The sequence below is a fragment of the Neofelis nebulosa genome, chromosome 17, assembly GCF_028018385.1.
Source record: "Neofelis nebulosa isolate mNeoNeb1 chromosome 17, mNeoNeb1.pri, whole genome shotgun sequence".
Taxonomy (NCBI): Eukaryota; Metazoa; Chordata; class Mammalia; order Carnivora; family Felidae; genus Neofelis; species Neofelis nebulosa.
Genome location: NC_080798.1, coordinates 18,834,375 through 18,845,128, shown reverse-complemented (window position 1 = coordinate 18,845,128; position 10,754 = coordinate 18,834,375). Strand labels below are relative to the sequence as shown.

General features: G+C 47.2%; 1 pseudogene; it reads right to left on the bottom strand.

Annotated features, from left to right (window-relative positions):
- Positions 1–5,733: 5,733 nt before the first annotated feature.
- LOC131500206 (tRNA N(3)-methylcytidine methyltransferase METTL2A-like) lies at positions 5,734–7,217 on the bottom strand (annotated as a pseudogene).
- Positions 7,218–10,754: the final 3,537 nt, after the last annotated feature.

Below are 10,754 nucleotides of genomic sequence, written 5' to 3'. Positions count from 1 at the left end.
GCATGCAGCCCTTATCAAGGGCTTGGGGAGCTCTGAGGGGTCAAGAAAACCTTAGGAATCTATCAGAGCTGTCAGAGGGCACAGTGCGTGAGGTTGGAGTCTGGAACTTCAAAGCTGAGTCCCTTGGATGAACGTTAAATATTAACATTACAATGAGAAATCAAGTCTCTGCCTCGTAGCTTAAAAGAGGTTGGGGGGCTTAAGAGAAAAGCTTTGTTGGGCATCATGGGGTCCAAGAGACAAAGAAAGGATATTTTTTTTTTGTTTATTTGTTTGTTTTTTTAAGGGATGGATCATGTGACTGATTATCCAATCATGTGAGGGATTATCTAACCTCACTACAGAGGTGAGTTGTGTACCCTGAGGAATTACAGTAGGGCCATCTGAGGTGTTGAGGGTAGAGTATGTGACCCCACCAGAAAGGTGGCAGTGTGCCCATTGACTGAGGTGATCATCTCACCCCGTGTATTCAAGGGTGTCTGGGGAAAGACAGGAACAGATTCCTTAAAGGGAGGTCATTGGGACTAACAATTACAGAGGGGAGGTGAACTCTGAGAGGTTACATGGCCTCAGGTAAGGTACGAAGAGACTGTTGAACGACCTGATGAGGGTTGTACTAAAAAGGCCATTTTTCTTTTCTTTTAAAAAATTTTTAGTGTTTATTTTGGAGAGAGGGAGAGAGAGAGTGTGAGCAGGGTAGGACACAGAATGTGAAGCAGGCTCCAGGCTCTGAGCTGTCAGCACAGAGCCCCGATGCGGGGCTCAAATCCACAAACCGCGAGATCATGACCTGAGCTGAAGTTGGACGCTTAATCAACGGAGCCACCCAGGTGCCCCTAAAATGGCCATTTTTCAATTTCATACTAGGAGAAACTAGCAGACCACTTTTGAAAAACGTTTATTTATTTTTGAGAGAGAGGGAGAGAGACAGAAAGAAACAGGATCCCAAGCAGGCTCCATGCTATCAGTGCAGGGCCCGACGTGGGGCTTGAACTCATGAACCATAAGATCATGACCCGAGCCAAAATCAAGAGTTGGACACTTAACCAACTGAGCCACACAGGCGCCCCCAAGGACCATTTTCTAGAGGGGATTTGGGATCCTGAGGATTCAAGGTCCCCTGGAGATAAACCAATTTGGGGAGACCCCAAGAACTCCAGAGAGATGATTGTAGTTCCAAATTATCCTTAGTGAAATTCTACCTTTTTCTGGAATGTCGGACTGAATTAGTGCTATCGAGGCAGAGCGTGTAATCAAGAACAGAGGAGGAAAGGGGGGATCCAGGGGAGCGAGAATTTCCCATGGGATTAGACATGTATTCAAATAAACAAAAGAGGTTTCCCCCAAGAGCTGGGAAGATTCTCACCCGTCCCAAAACTTGCAAGATTCCTGTTCAACAGGCAGATCGGATGCCCACTCAAGAGCCAAAGAAAAAAGTTTTCATTCAAAGAGAATCAATGCTTGTGCTACAACGGCACATGTCTGGAGCACTGGATTAGGGGTTGTGATTGACAGTGTGGAGCCAGATCTCCCCAATGTGGAAAGGACACAAGGGGTACGAGAGGCTGACATGAACACCTGGGTGACGGTAGAAGGACCTGAGCCAGCACTCCCTCCGAGTCACGGCACCAGAATACTGTAAAAAAAAAATAATAATAAAAATCCAAACTTGCCTAGAGAAAGACTATCCAGAAGTCTGGACAGACCATCAGGTCTGTAAGCACCTGAGGAGGCTGTGGGGAAATGGCATTTCTTTTACAGGGAGGCACAGACGAGGCTGGAAAGAGCCAGGTGTGGGGTAGGGAGGTAAGCAAGTGGTGTCGTCAAGCACCCGAACAAGAAATGTCTTTCTCTGCCGTCAGCCGATCCTCGATCCTCGATCCTCGGGAGGTGCCGTTGAGGTTGTCCTGCCTTCTAATGCTCGCTTCAGCTCAAGGGTGGGCTGAAGTTCAAGGGCCTGTGGAGAGGAGAGAAGCCTGACCAGTTTGGTCAGAACGAGTTAGCAGGGATTTTGTCCAGATTGGTCATTTGCATTTACGAAAATTGTAAATAGATGGAATCGTACAGTAGGCACCCTGGCTTCTCAGTATAATTGAGATTTGTACCGCCTCGGTGACCCTCTGAACTACCTTCAACTTTTCATATTTTGTCCAGCTTTCCGAGTGTTCTTCTGTGGAAAGGTTGATCTGAAGTGACCCAGTCAACCACCGTGGGAAGTGCAAGTCGACTTGGTTGTTTTGATGGCAGACCCTCATTCTACTTTTAAAATATTTATGGGAACTCTCTGGTACCTATGGTGAAGGTGCCTTCCTCCAGAGGAGTCATGTGTTTGTTTAGTATTTGAGTTTAGCAGATCCTTTCTGTTTCTTTTTTTTAAGTTTTACTTATTGATTTTTTTAGTAGTCTCTTCGCCCAGCATGGGGCTCGAACTCATGACCCCTGAGATCAAGAGTCGCACACTCTTCCTACTGAGCCAGCCAGGAGTCAGCAGATGCTTTCAAGCTGAGAATTTGGATCATTGTTCAATCTAGAAAATAGGTTTTTAGAAAAACTTTCTTCTCCTACATACGTTCTTCTTTGTTCCTGGATCTTTAATTTTTTAAATATATTTTATTTTTTTAAGTTTATATATTTATTTTGAGAGAGACAGAGAGAGACGGCGTGACTGGGGGAGGGGGTGAGAGAGGGAGAGAGAATCCCAAACAGGCTCCTCACTGTGAGCGCAGAGCCTGATGTGGGGCTCGAACCCGAGAACCGTGAGATCATGACCTGAGCGGAAATCAAGAGTTGGACGCTCAACCGGGTGAGCCCCCCGGGTGCCCCCTTTGTTCCTGGATCTTTAATTAGATGGAATCTCTGCCAGTCTTCCAAAAGTCATCCCTGTCCCCAACCAGAGAATAAATAAATGGATGTTCTTTGGATTTTCTTCTAATACTTGAATGCTTTATTTCTTTGAATTGCATATTCATATATAATGCAAGTCCATTCTTTTTAAATTACCATAGCTTCCTAATTTATATGCTAGGAACAGTAAGCACCTCTTCATTACTTTATTATTATTGTTGTTATTATTTTATTTTAATTCCAGTGTAGTTCACGTATAGTGTTATATTAGTTTCAGGTGCCCAATATAGTGATTCAACAATTCTGGGCATTCCTTAGCGCTCATCAAGATAAGTGCTCTCCTGGGGCGCCTGGGTGGCTCAGTCGGTTGCGCGTCCGACTTCGGCTCAGGTCATGATCTCGCGGTCCGTGAGTTCGAGCCCCGCATCGGGCTCTGTGCTGACAGCTCAGAGCCTGGAGCCTGTTTCAGATTCTGTGTGTCTCCCTCTCTCTCTGCCCCTCCCCCGTTGATGCTCTGTCTCTCTCTGTCTCAAAAATAAATAAACGTTAAAAAAAAAAAATTTAAAAAAAAGATAAGTGCTCTCCTTAATCCCCATCACCTGTTTCACCCATCCCCCCACCCGCCTTCCCTTTGGGAATCGTCAGTTTGTTCTCTATAGTAGAGAGTCTATTTCTTGGTTTGTCTCTTTTTTATCTTTGTTCATTTGTTTTGTTTCTCAAATTCCACATACGAGGAGTGGTCCTGGATGTCTCAGTCAGGTGAGCGTCCGACTCTCGGTTTCAGCTCAGGTTATGTCCTCACAGCTCATGGGATTAAGCCCTACATAGGGCTCTGCACTGACAGCCTGGAGCCTGCTTGGGATTCTCTCTCTCCCTCTCTCTCTGCCCCTCACCTGATTGCCCTCTCTCTCTCTCTCTCTCTCTCTCTCAAAATAAATAAACATTAAAAACGATTCCACATATGAATGAAATCGTATGGTATTTCTCTTTCTCTAACTGACTTACTTTGCTTAACATTATACTCTCTAGATCCATCATGTTGCAAATGGCAAGATTTCATTCTTGTATATAAGTACCACATCTTCAGGGTGCCTGGGTGGCTCAGTCGGTTAAGAGTCTGACTTGATTTTGACTGAGGTCGTGATCTCACAGTCGTGGGATCAAGCCCTGAGCTGAGCTCTGTGCGGTTAGCAGAGCCTGCTTAAGATTCTCTCTCCTTCTTCTGCCCCTCCCCTGTTTGTACATGCTCTCTTTCTTTCTCTAAAAAAAATTTTTTTTTAAATAAATACCACATTTTTTTTTTAGTTGAAAATCCAAAACGTAAGAAGAATTGAAAATTCTTTATTTGGGGGGCACCTGGGTGGCTCAGTCAGTTATGCGTCTGACTTTTGGTTTCAGCTCAGGTCATGATCTCACAGTTCGTGGGTTTGAGCCCCGCATCGGGCTCAGTGCTGGCAGTGTGGAGCCTCTTTGGGATGCTCTCTCTCTCCTTCTTTCTCTGCCCCTCCCCTGCACACCCACCCCCCCCACACTCTGTCTCAACATAAATAAATAAACTTTAAAAAAAAGAAAGAAAATTCTTTATTTGGTAAAATTAAGAATACATTGTATAACTCATGGACCACCAAGAGGGAAACATGTGAAAGTGGTAACTGAAAAAAAAAAACAGAACATGAAGTGATACTGATGATGCTCACATTCAGTTGTGCCGTCATGTGGCTAAAATAAAGTTCTTCTGGTTCCTTTTGTGTCAAACATTTAAGGGCACACTAAAAAAAATAAGGCAATTTTGCTAAAAGGGAAGATCCTTTAAATTCTTTAGGAAGGGGTTACCTAGAGGGGGAAGAGTGCTTGAAATTCTATAGCACTAAGGTTAAGTGGAGGCCATGACCAAATAAATGTGTAACCAAGATATGCTTTATGCTCTTTATTTATTTTTTTTTTCAACGTTTTTTATTTATTTTTGGGACAGAGAGAGACAGAGCATGAACGGGGGAGGGGCAGAGAGAGAGAGAGGGAGACACAGAATCGGAAGCAGGCTCCAGGCTCCGAGCCATCAACCCAGAGCCCGACGCGGGGCTCGAACTCACGGACCGCGAGATCGTGACCTGGCTGAAGTCGGACGCTCAACCGACTGCGCCACCCAGGCGCCCCTGCTTTATGCTCTTTAAAGCAGTACTTTTGAGTCGGGAAAGTATCCAGAGAAAGATGATTCTTCCTGATGGGCTTCTCGCTGAACAACACCTTTATTCACCTTTGTATGTATCAACTGTCTAGCGCAAGTACTCGAACTCTGAAATATCTCAATGCAACTCACAAATGACACTTTATCGTGCATTAATACCTTCACCTGGAAATAAATTCTTCGTGCCTTGTGCATTCATGATTCCCAGGAACATTTCAGTTATGGTAAATTACAGGATGGCAAGAAAAGTTCTTGGAGATCTTGAAGTAAGAAAAAACTTGAGGTGGGGCGCCTGGGTGGCTCAGTCGGTTGAGCGTCCAACTTCGGCTCAGGTCGTGATCTCGTGGTTCCTGAGTTCGAGCCCCACACTGGGCTCTGTGCTGACAGCTCGGAGCCTGGAGCCTGCTTCCGATTCTGTGTCTCCCTCTCTCTCTCTCTGCACCTCCCCCGCTCACGCTCTGTCTCTCTCTCTCTGTCTCTCTCTCTCAAAAATAAATAAAACATTTTAAAAAGTTAAAAAAAATAAAAAACTTGAGGAAAGGATATGGTAAAGGGCGTCACAAATATGAAGCACAATAAAAGGCAGTTTTTCCTAGATCCAAGGCTCAAGTCTGAATCCTTAAACTTCCCACCATCAAGACACCACTTGTGAATGTTCCTTTCGGAAAGCTCCAGTGAGCTCCCGTGTCAGGAACAGGTGCCTCTCAGCCAGCGCTGGACAGAAGAGCCTTGTGATGCTTCCACCGAATCCAAACTCAGTACATTGTTGGCTCTTCCTGTCGGGTCGCTTATAATCGGCAATCCACCATGTTCTGAACCTTCTCTGGTCCAGCAGTAGTGAAAAGTGTATCCAGTTCACCTTGTGTGAAGAACTAAACTCTAGTACGATCGCCTGTCACATGGAAATTTCAGACAGACACTGATCGTTTCTTTTTAATGTTTATTTATTTATTTGTTTATTTTTAATGTTTACTTTTGAGAGAGAGAGAGACAGAGTGTGAGCAAGGGGAGGGACAGAGAGAGGGAGACACAGAAGCCGAAGCAGGCTCCAGGCTCTGAGCTGTCAGCACAGAGCCTGACGCGGGGCTCGAACTCACAGACCGCGAGATCATGACCTGAGCCGAAGACAGCCGCTTAATCGACCGAGCCACCCAGGTGCCCGACACTGACCTTTTTTAAACCCAAGCTAAGCCGTGTCATAGCGGCCATAATCTCGAAGAGGCATCATCCCTCCGGGCTCCAGAAGCCTGCTCAGCCTGTTGAGAGCCTCCTGCATCTTGTCTTGAGGGTGACAATCTCGAGACTAGCCGTGGGCGCTGGGTAACTCTGATCTTCATCACATGGATTGTGAACAAAGGGAAAACACCGGCAAGGATCCTGTGCTAAATTTGTCTGAACCAGTTCTACAGCCGTGGAAGAAAACTCACAGCAGTAAACAGAGTCCTGGATCCCGGTTAGTCTGTAAAATCAGAAAGACTGTGTCTCTCACGCCACAACCGATCTCGAGTGTTCGGGAGTTGGCTGAGAAGCCAGAGAAGTCATCAGCACAGATCTGCAGGTGATTGAGTTTCTGAGTTACATTTTCTTCCACGGGAGCCGCCTGTGTTTTATGTCCAAGACTATCTGAATTGTTCTTCTATTTTAAAACCATTCTCGGGGCACCTGGGTGCCTCAGTTAGTTGGGGGACCAACTTCGGCTCGGGTCATGATCTCACGGTTTGTGAGTTCGAGCCCCGCGTCGGGCTCTGTGCTGACAGCTCAGAGCCCGGAGCCTGCTTTGGATTCTGTGTCTCCCTCTCTCTCGGCCCCTCCCTCACTCATTCTCTGTCTCAAAAGTAAACATTAAAAAAAATTTTTTTTTTTAAATATCGAGGTGTCTGAACTCAGGCACCAGTTGGATTCCTGGCTCAGCTGGTTGTTGGCTTATCTCAGCCTCTGCAGGCCTCTCCCACAAACAGCCTACAGGTGAGCTTTAAGAAGAAAATGTATATAAAGCCATCAAGTGACTAGTAATCCAGTTGTCTGTTTTAGGCGAGGAGTGTTTCTGATGTTGGTCCTTTCAAAATACGGATCCCTCCTTTACAAGTGCTCTCGACCACAACTCCCTCAAATGACAGCTGCATCAGTTCTGACTCTACACGTATGACAGGTGCCCCAGACTTGAAAACCCCAAGTGACATACAAGCATCGTGTGGCTTCTTGCTGTCCTCTCCAGAAGCTCAGCCAAGCCATCCCACCATCACCAGGACTGCTCTTCTGGGTTCCAGCCACTGAGGATTAAATGGGAGCCACCAAGCTATTCACCAATATTCTGTATCTTACTCTTCCCTCTCATACAACTCAGCCACAGCACATGCATATCCCTGGAGTCAACTAGCTGTTTTCTTATAACCTCTGAGACGCCTTTCCCTTAACGTGACACCATGCAAAGCTGGGGATTCGATTTGTATTGCAATTCAGCCATCCAAAGGATTAGACTGTGGGTTTAGTTTTCAGAAATCTCAACTCGGGAGCTAAAGGAGATAAGGATTTCTCTTAGGATGGTCATTAATAGCTTTCTATCCCTTACCTTGACTTTGAGCTGAGAATTTAAAGCCCTGAGCTCATTTTCTTTCTGCACTTAAAAGCAACCAACCGGGGGCACCTGGGTGGCTCAGTCGGTTAAACATCTCTTTTTAAAAAATTTTTTTTTAATGTGTTTTTTGAGAGAGAGAGAGAGAAAGAGAGAGAGCACGAGTAGGGGAGGGGCAGAGAGAGAGGGAGGCACAGAATCCAAAGCAGGCTCCGGGCTCTGAGCTGTCAGCACAGAGCCTGACGAGAGGCTCCAACTCATGAATCTTGAGATCATGACCTGAGCTGAAGTTAGACGCTTAACGGACTGAACCACCCAGGCGCCCCAAGCACCCGACTCTTGATTTCGAAGGTGATATTCCCAGCTGGGAATACCTGAGGCACTCGCCAGACCCATATCACAGACATTCCTCCCAGCAGGGCCCGTGTTGTGACTGGACTGGATCTCGTGGCTCCTGTTACGACTGCAGGATGTGCGTCAGTGAAAACCATCAGGGAACTTTGACGAACAAGACTAATTACTCCCAAGTCCTGGCATGCCGGGGCCACCGAGTGAGGTCACAGGCAGACAGACCGCAGACCTGGGGCTCTGCCTTCATTAGCGTCTGAGAGGGGGGGGGTTCCTGGGGGCTCATGAGGTCACTCTGTATTGACTAATTTGAAGCCTGAGAGTGGGATTCAGGGCACGGGAGACCGAAGGCAGGGCCACTCAAGGCGTGTCCGTTTTCATGGTCGTCCAGGGTTTTCTGAAAGGACAACTTCGTGGGCGTGGGGGTGCCTACTGCCTTATCTGGTTGTGCTGATCTGGAGCAGACGGCTTTTGAAATGGATGCCTTGCCGGGGCGCCTGGGTGGCGCAGTCGGTTAAGCGTCCGACTTCAGCCAGGTCACGATCTCGCGGTCCGTGAGTTCGAGCCCCGCGTCAGGCTCTGGGCTGATGGCTTGGAGCCTGGAGCCTGTTTCCGATTCTGTGTCTCCCTCTCTCTCTGCCCCTCCCCCGTTCATGCTCTGTCTCTCTCTGTCCCAAAAATAAATTAAAAAACGTTGAAAAAAAAAATTTAAATGAAATGGATGCCTTGCCAATCAATGCTTAATTCAGGCATTACACCACGACACTTCCTTCCACCACGACAGGCGGTCGTTGTTGTCACGATTTTGCTACTATTGCACGCCACAGACAACCAGCGTCTCCTTTACCGTCAGAAACGGGGTCATGAATCCGGTTGAGTCTGGCCAGAGAACCCGGTCCAGATTCCTATCCTCGAGTTTCTGTTCCCTGGAACCGCTCACAGCACCATCACTGTCTACCCGTCTGCATTCAGCCAGGGAAGCAGAACTTCTCCGGGGATTCTGGGGTAAGGGATTGCTTGTGAGAACTGGACCTTCCGTGATCTCACGGTTCACGAGATCGAGCCCCACGTTGGGCTCTGCGCTAATGGTGTGGAGCCTGCTTGGGATGCTCTCTCTCTCCCTCTCTCTCTGCCCCCCCCCCCCCCCCGGTCTCTCTCAAAATAAATAAATAAACATTAAAAAAAAAAAGAAAAGAAAAGTAGACCTTATACAACTGCTTCACTTTCACCAACCAAATCTCATAAAAGTGCTTTCCTGGCCAACTGTAACCCAGAAGCATGCAGGGCAAGGGCTTCTGAGGAAGATGGCTTGAGTGTAATCGGAGCGACATGGTAGAAACCACAACGATATCCAGGCAGTGGATTTTATTTTTTTATTTTTATTTTTTTTAACGTTTATTTATTTAAAAAAAATTTTTTTTTCAATGTTTTTTTTTATTTATTTTTGGGACAGAGAGACACAGAGCATGAACGGGGGAGGGGCAGAGAGAGAGGGAGACACAGAATTAGAAACAGGCTCCAGGCTCCGAGCTGTCAGCACAGAGCCCGACGTGGGGCTCGAACTCACAGACGCGAGATCGTGACCTGGCTGAAGTCGGCCGCTTAACCGACTGCGCCACCCAGGCGCCCCAACGTTTATTTATTTTTGACAGAGAGAGAGAGCGAGCGAGCATGAGCGGGGGAGGGGCAGAGAGAGAGGGAGACACAGAATCGGAAGGAGGCTCCAGGCTCTGAGCTGTCAGCACAGAGCCTGACGCGGGGCTTGAACTCACGGACCGCGAGATGGTGACCTGAGCCGAAGTCGGACGCTCAACCGACTGAGCCACCCAGGTGCCCCAATTTTATTTATTTTTGAGAGAGAGAGAGAGAGAGAGAGAGAGAGTGCAGGGGAGGGGCAGAGAGAGGGGGAGACACAGAATCCGAAGCAGGATCCAGGCTCTGAGCTGTCAGCACAGAGCCTGACGCGGGGCTTGTGACCTGAGCTGAAGTCAGATGCTTAACCCACTGAGCCACCCAGGTGCCCCGCCCACAACGTATTTTAAAGGATGTTACAGAACTTGATCTTCCCACTCACCTTCAGAATTACGTCCATTTTATAGTCCAAGAGACTAAGTGATAAATTAAGAGAGTTGCCCGATGGCGCTTAGTTCATAAGGTGGAATTGGTCCGAGGTCTAGCTCACCTGCTTCCAAACGCTATGTTCTTTTCTGGGCAGTGAGCACTCCTGGCCTCCCTTCCTTATCAGTATAGATGAGTCTCTGAGGACTTTGTCTTAACTCTCTCTTTTACAATTTCTTTTTTTTTTTTTTTTTAATGTTTTTTATTTATTTTTGGGACAGAGAGAGACAGAGCATGAACGGGGGAGGGGCAGAGAGAGAGGGAGACACAGAATCGGAAACAGGCTCCAGGCTCCGAGCCATCAGCCCAGAGCCTGACGCGGGGCTCGAACTCACGGACCGCGAGATCGTGACCTGGCTGAAGTCAGACGCTTAACCGACTGCGCCACCCAGGCGCCCCTCTTTTACAATTTCAATCTCATCGCTCCCTCCCATCATTTCATAGATATGTCTTGATATTGCCTCCCTCTGTACTTACTTTTTCATTCTCTCTCCCATAAAATGTCTACTAACTTATAAGATTCCCCCTTTTCTACAGACCCCCTCACCCCTCTTTTCACACACCTTGCTGATCCCCCAACATCGTTCCCAAACCTTCTCTCTCCTACAGAACCTCTTCCATGGAAACCTGTAACTTTTGTTACAGAAAAGCCTCAAGATTTGAGTTCTAACTCTGGATTCCACTTTC